The sequence below is a fragment of the Rousettus aegyptiacus genome, unplaced genomic scaffold, assembly GCF_014176215.1.
Source record: "Rousettus aegyptiacus isolate mRouAeg1 unplaced genomic scaffold, mRouAeg1.p scaffold_m13_p_19, whole genome shotgun sequence".
Classification (NCBI taxonomy): Eukaryota; Metazoa; Chordata; class Mammalia; order Chiroptera; family Pteropodidae; genus Rousettus; species Rousettus aegyptiacus.
The window spans coordinates 3,345,825-3,353,455 of NW_023416294.1; the positions used below are offsets into that span (position 1 = coordinate 3,345,825).

General features: G+C 47.5%; 1 pseudogene; it reads right to left on the reverse strand.

Annotated features, from left to right (window-relative positions):
* Window positions 1-7,147: 7,147 nt before the first annotated feature.
* Window positions 7,148-7,263, reverse strand: LOC118613561 (annotated as a pseudogene).
* Window positions 7,264-7,631: the final 368 nt, after the last annotated feature.

Consider the following 7,631-nt stretch of genomic DNA (forward strand, 5'->3'; position numbering starts at 1 on the left):
CAGTTTTATCTCGCAAAGCTATTTTAAGTACATGAGGCAAGCCCCTGACCTAATTTAGGCGCTTGTGGAAATATACCCCCGAATCGAATGTCTATTTTAAAAAAAAACCCTCCAATTATTTTCTTGTGAACATGAATGCCCAGCTAATAGACGTATGTATAATGGAGATTATCATTCTAAAATTACTTTGATTACTCTATGATCTATTATTTGGAAACATATATATATATATATATATACACACACATGTACGTTCTGATGATATATAGTACCCCAGCAGGGTACATTGCTCGGCTCTTGTGTGGGCGACACGTTATTTGTTCGATTATGTATTTATACGCAATTCTTCATGCTTCAATTCATCTAGTCCTTCCCTGTTTCTAAGGCTGATATGCTAAAAGGACCATGAGGGCTGACGTCGCTTTCGTACCCAACCTGCGCTCCTGCCCGGGCAAACCCAGCTGTAGTCGGAACAGCGACCCGCGTCTTCTGAAGCAGGAACGGGAATGTTTCATCCAGAGCATTATTGTAATGCTAAATTCCGGTCACCGTGTGGCCCCGCACTGCTGAACGCTTCTTGGACACAGCTGGGCGTCCTGGGATTCACCTCTGCTCTGCCGCTATCTCCCTGGAGAGGTGTCAGATGCCGCAGGTGGAGGGCAGGTGAAGGGCTCTGCCCTACAAGACGGCCTCCCACCCCTTATGCGCCAGAGGAAAATCCAGGTTGTCCCCCCGCTTCTGAAGACCAGCTGTTCATCGGGGGTCAGGGGGAGAGGGCCCGACGACTCCCTCACTGGGGTCGACTTACTGGCTGGAGCAGATCACTGAACTTAGAGAACGATTTCACTTCCTCCATCACTGGCTTATGCCGAAAGAGCATCACCCCAGGAGCAGCCAGTGGAAGGGGTGCAGACAGCAAGGCCCTGGGGGGAAAGCGTGGGCTTTAACGTCCTCTCCAGGAGTGCCACTGCCCCCCGATGCGCTCAGCACCCCAGCGGCTCTCCACGCCCCTCCTTTTGCGTCTTCCGTGGAGGCTGCGTTACTCAGGTGAGTTCGACTACATCGTCGAGCACTGGTGGTTCATTTGCCCTGCAGCCCCCCCTGCCCTCCCTGGAGGTTGGGGCTGAGTCTCAAATCACTCTCTATTCAGGGGTGGTTCCCTTGGCAACCAGTACCCGCCCCTAGCTGCTTCCAAAAACACGTCACTCACATAAAAGTACGTTTATCCCTCTCATCATTTAGGAGATTCCAAGGCCTTTTAGGAGCTGTGTGCCGGAAATCACGACGAAGACCAAATACACATCTCTTACTATAAATCTCAATATCCCACCATGCTTGAGAGACGATGCGTAACATTTTCTTAACATGGAGCATGCACGTTAAATGATGATTTTTTTTTTTTGTCCAAGACTTAACCCCACCTACCTACCTACTGACTGGGAAGAGAGAACTGTTCTCTGAGATGTTAGATTTCTAGGTTTTTTTTTTAAAAAGCTTTTATTTTTTTATGATAGAAGGCGTACGGCATGTGCGTACTGTTAAAACGCAGTAAAAGGCACACGGGAGCAAAGAATAAAATAAAACGCATCTGTCGCTAGACTCTCCAGAGATAAATCCTTGTTTATTAACAGCTGGATGTGTTTCCTTTCAGTGTGTGTGTGTGTGTGTGTGTGTGTGTGTGTGTGTTTACTATAAAACTTGGAGACACTTAAAGAACAGACGACAGTGAATGCTGCCTTTCTCGAGGTCAATTCTCACTGTCTACTGTCCCAGGACTTCGAAACAAAAGCAGCCGAGGAAGGATGGTGGACTTCCTCCAGACCCTAACGCAGGGGTCGGCAAACTTCTCTAGAGGGTCAGATTGTAAATAATTTCGGTTTCGTGGGTCATGTGGCCTCTGTGACCACTAGACGCCTCTGCCCCGCCTCCCCTGACCGCGGATGATGCATAAAGGGATGGGCGTAACTGTGTCGCAATAAAACTTTATTTACAACAGCAGGCGGTGGACAGAATTTGGCCCGTGAGCCGTAATCCGCCACCCCCTGCCCTACAGAGCCGAATGTTTGTTATAAGGAATAAATGAAACTGCAGAAATAACCCGGCACCTGTATCTAAATGCTTGGACAGTTTCTGTCTTATCATCTAAATATAAACACACGAATGACATGGCGAGAGTCCCTCCCGTATGTGGCTGGATAATCATTTGCTCCTTCGTCAAAAGTCCTTCTCAGGGAACATTACCGCATCTCCGCAACGCGGTCATTGCTTACGGACCCCGCGCCCGGAAGGATGCTTTTTCGTGGGCGGCCGGCTCTCGGGAGCTCCGATGACGTCCTCAGCCCCCCTGTTTCAGCTTCCCCCGGCGGCTTCTCGGGTTCTCGTCATTGCTGCCACTCCATAAACCCCGTCAATAATCTCCCCCAAACCAACTCCTCTCCGGCTTTTCTCATCGACCCGTTTCCCTCCCCCAAGTCCAGATCTGATCGGCCTCACAAGTCCGACAGGATTTTTTGAAAAGACATTCTGTGATTAGGCAACTTTCTTCCAGAATGATCGCTGAGAGCATCATCAACGGTACGATTTTCTCTTACAAGAAATATTTGAAAGGGAAATGGGTTTCCTTCCTTCCTTCCTTCCTTCCTTCCTTCCTTCCTTCCTTCCTTCCTTCCTTCCCTCCTCCCTTCCTTTCCTCCGTCCTTCTCTTCCTTCTTTGCTTTTCAAAGTCTTCAATCCGCCACAGACTGAGTCATGACTGTCCACACCCAGCACTCTCCAGGGTTCAGGGTCAGCCCGGGACTTGCAACAGTCATACTGTTGGCTCACTGCCCCTTCCTGTCCTGCCCAGTCACCTCCCTTCCCTGGGACCCCAAGACCACTGGTCCAGGATCTGCCTGTGGGGAGCCTGGCCTGGCCCCCTGTGCTGTCGTAGGCACTGGGCAAGGTACCGGGAGCTTTCCACCTCCGACTGCGACGGGGCCAATGCACGGTCCCGTAACTTCACACGGACGCCTCGAGCCAACGCCCCAAATATCTGCAGTAAGAGGGCTGAAGGATGGGCATCGAACGACTGACTTCCTTCCTCCCTTCCTTCCATCACTGACATTTTCCTAGATTTTCCAGACTGACCATGGGCCATCTCTTGGGCGAGGGGACACGGACCTCTTACCAGGCAGTGTAAGAATTATCGGGCACTCGAACTAAGGAAAGCGTCCCTTAACTGCATGCCGCCTCCGTCTGATCCCGAGATGGAGGGCTGAACCCCTAGTGATTAATGCAACAGCCCCCGCTCTCGGATCAATACGGTCTGAACCGGCTGAAAAATACAATTCTTATCTGTTTACCTGGCATCGATCAGACCCTGGTCAATGGATTCAGAATGATGCGACGGAATAATTTATGAAAGAAGACGAAATTGCACACGACGGCCGTGAGGAGGAAACAGGGCTTCGTGCTAGGGGGTTGCGTCCAGCTCAGCCCACCCCGGGCAGTTACCGGGCGCCCGAGGAAAGCAGGGTGTATCATCATCACCCCGTCTCCGCCGCTGCAATTAGAGAAAAGGGGCGCGAGCAAGGCCCCAGCCAGGCTTCCGCGTAACAGTCCTAAACCCTCGCGAAGAGGGATTTGCATGCGGGATGAGCTCACGCTGCGGCCCCGCTAATTGTCTGCATCGTGGCAGGATGCTCATCAAAATGCCGGCCTCGCGTTGGAGTCCGTTTCGCGGCTCCTTCCCCCGCCGTTCGGGTTGCGGATGATACTGTAGAGTTACACTGATGATCTTTACTCTCTATTCGCGATGACGCCCGAGCATGTGACCCTCATCTTATGTGCCGTTCTTCAGTTCTGAGAACGCTTCTTTACACACTCATTATCTGGCTGGATGACGAGTAACAAGTTCAGAAGCCAGAGGGCTTTGAAGAAGTGTTGCTTTGAAAGAAAATATAATTCATTGCACTGGAATGTCAAGGACAACCCTTTAAGATGTCTATAAGAAAATGCGTTAAAATGCCGTGATGACTTTGGGTAGACGAAGTTTTCTTCACCAAGACAAAGAATACAAATCAAGAAGACAATGGTATGTTCACCTTAAGTTATAAAACAAATCCCTTAACCATAACTTTAGCTACCAGTAAGAAACAAAATTCACAACTGTAAAGCACGGCTTGTTTTTCTGTGCATGCAACCGCTGAACGTTTTATATCAACAACATATATTTAGGACTCGCATAGGTGCCTGCCCGCCCAGCCTCCTAATTGCATGTTAAAGAAACATTCCTATTTGTAGTCACAATGACACACACGGCAAGTGCCCTTGAGGCCGACAACTGGAGAGAACGTCATTTCCCATCAATAGAGACACAAAGTCACGTGCTGGCCAGTCACGCGACGGAAGCCTGCTGTGGCGGACCGCGTCTAGCGCGAACAGGGGGAAATGCTACGTTCCAGACGGAGAGGCATGACGACACGCTGGCCGCGAGTTGTAAACCAAGCAGAAAAGTCCACACGTTCTGGCTGAATGCTTCGCCCACGGCGACCTTTCAAAGACACACAGGCGAAACAGAAATACCAGGTTCAGGATTCGGAGTTTTCTAGGAGGAGGCAGGATGAGAATGAGTGAGGAAATGGTACAAAAAAACACGGCGATTGTGTCTGTAACTTCCTGCCATGAAAGATGATACATAGTCATAGATAACTACGTGGATGGATGGATGGGTAAGTGATGTACGTGGATAGAGACCTGATAGATATTTGACCGTAGTTATAATTCTCTGAGATGAGCTAATCAATATTGTTTAGGCATTCGTTATGTGAAACCGTATGCAAGACACTGTTTATTTAGTGAGAATAATGAAGCCGCTTCATTGTCTTGAGACGAATGATATGTAGCTAAGACGGCCCATGTCCTATGTTAGTGCCAGAGAACTGGCCACCAGCCCTGTGTCTGCCCAAGTAAATATGTTCCTGGTAGTTCAAAGTTAATCGTAGGTCACTTTACGCCGGATAAACTAGGACGTAGACGATAATACCGAAGTGAAAAATGAAATCCCAGCGAAACCAAAGCCTCCATTTTTTTCCTGAATCCCCGTTAGACTGCATCTCTTCATCGGCTCGAATGTGAGAGAGTTAAGGGGCTCGTTTAGAATTCACCCTCCAGGCCTTCGTTTTCATAGCGCGATCTGGGGTGTGGAGGTTATCACTCCAAGCCACGTCGGCATTCCATCTTCAAACATCGTCATTTCAAGGAACCGAAGGAATAGCGTTTCTATTAAAGGAAACGCACACTCGAAGAACATTCAGAGATAGGAATACGCAGAAAAGAGATTTTCCAAAAGAGAGGAAGCAATTACCTGTCCGCTCTGTAGGGATGTCTTTGCAAATTATTTTTAGAACTCTGAGTAAGAAGGTCAGTTCACTCTCAGGTGTTAAGAGAAATGAAAGCCAATAATACTTCGGCACATCTCAAAAGAGCTCTAGAATTATTAATCTGATAGTAAATATCTCAGAGTTATAACAACGTGATGTTTTTAACTCACACTTGACTCGTTTTAAATACGTCCAAAGAGTTACTTTACCCGAAACAGCTTGAAGCCGTGGATTATAAAGTCTATTCACAAGCGCAGCCAATTCTATTAAACAAACCCTTCCCGTCCCGAGCTACTGGCCTATGGCGCTCTATGTAAACGTAATTTGAGTGTCATGTTTTATTTAAATAACTGACATTCTGACCGATGTACACAATACCTTTCGTCACTCATGAAAGTTTATATAATTTACTCTAACTCTAAGGCTTTATTGCATTTCGAAGATGTGATTCATGTATAATAAATGCAATGCAAACAGGTTCTAGTTTGGCCAACTAGGATTAAAAAGAGACAAAGAACGGGCATCCCACACAAGACACAAATGAGAGTTTCCTGTCCGGCTCCAGTACTAATAATTTTTTTCTTGGCATCCCTTTATAATATGGGCATTAGCATGTTAGGAATGAAAGACACAGATACCCAGTTCTCTCAAATACACACAAACGCATAACTGTGTGGTGTATCCATTCACACGTTTTGTTTCGTGGATGAAAATTACACTCTCGTTCTGCTTATGGTCCACCGACGAGGGGATCCGTAAGAAATCACACGAAACCAAACCACGTTTCTGAATGTCCAGTTAATAGCATCCCTCTTCCCTGTCAAAGTACTTAAGTCATTTAGAAAGAAAGTTATGCGCAGATAAAAAGATCACCTTTGACACAGCAGATAACTGGAGAATGTGGTTTTTCTCCGGGGGAAATCCAGTACTGACCTCCCTCCCCCAAATCAGACTCGCCCACTCAGTTCTGGCCAGCAGGGTTTCTCTTCTAAGACTGCCCCTTTGAGAATCCCACAATAAAAATCCCAGACTAAGAATGGCTGCTTCCCATGGGCTGCCCCCTTGCAGGGGTAAGGGAATAAGACGGAGCTACAAAGCACGCCCCTTAAAGCTCAGGGGGGTCATGCACTTCTCATGGGGGATGTGGGGGTGGGGCCAGGAGGAAGTGAAGAGCAAGAGAAATGGCCAGTGCAGGGCGAGGAGGGAGGAAGGGCGGGAAGGAGGGATGGAGCAAAGGACATAGAATAACAGAAAGGCTTGCGCGCCCACACTGCTCCTGCGCAAACGGACTTGTCCCCTATCTTTCAGGTTTTACAAACCCTGGTGAATATTTAACAGAGAAGCTGAAGGAAATACAGAGAAAGCACTGATTCCAAGACGAAAGCATTCAAGGAGTGAGTGAATGGGAAATAAAAAAAACGTGAACGCGTGATTTATAACGCCGATGTTCGCCATGGAAGAGGCAATGTTCTGGGCTGCCGGACCCATCGCGGCCGCTGCCGCAAGGCGGAGAGGGGCCCGCGGGGCTGCACGGGCACTCCCGTCTGCAAAGAACGATGCCGCTCGATTTTCACGAAACATTAAGGTAAAAGTAATGTGCATCTCTACGCATTTGCAACGCAATTTCGAAGTCAGAAGACTCTATACATTTTAAATTGTGAGCGATTATGGTTCTTTCTAGATACAATCTTTCCGCTTACAAGTAGTGACACAGGTAAGACAAAATGACTTCTTCTTAGAAATGGACACTAAAATATTTATTTATTTGTATGATCTATTATTATTTATGCCTACGGCACCTGGTCTTCCCAGGTGGTCTCCCATCCAAGTACCAACCAGGCCCGACCCTGCTGAGCTCCCGAGATCAGACTTCGGGCTTGTTCAGGGTGGCGTGGCCGTAGACCATGGACCGTGGCTCCACTGGGGCGTGAACCCAGGACCTTCTGCGTGTAAAGCAGACGCGCTCACCACTACACTACGGAACCATGTCCATGTACATTAATATATTTAAATCTAAGCAAACCTTTTTAAGGAAAGACATTCTGGCATTAACTTTTCTTCTGTTTTTTGTTTTTTCTTCCTAAATATCCTTCTTTAATTTTGGATACGGCCACTCATTTTCATTTAGTGTTCCATAGTAAAGAAAGAAGCAATTATAGGGGAAAACCCCAGTTATCTGCATGGTGCACTGGTACCAAATTGATTGTGAAACTTAAGGACATTATTGAAAAACAGTATTTAAAGCCTAGAGCCTCCTTTTCCAACATTATG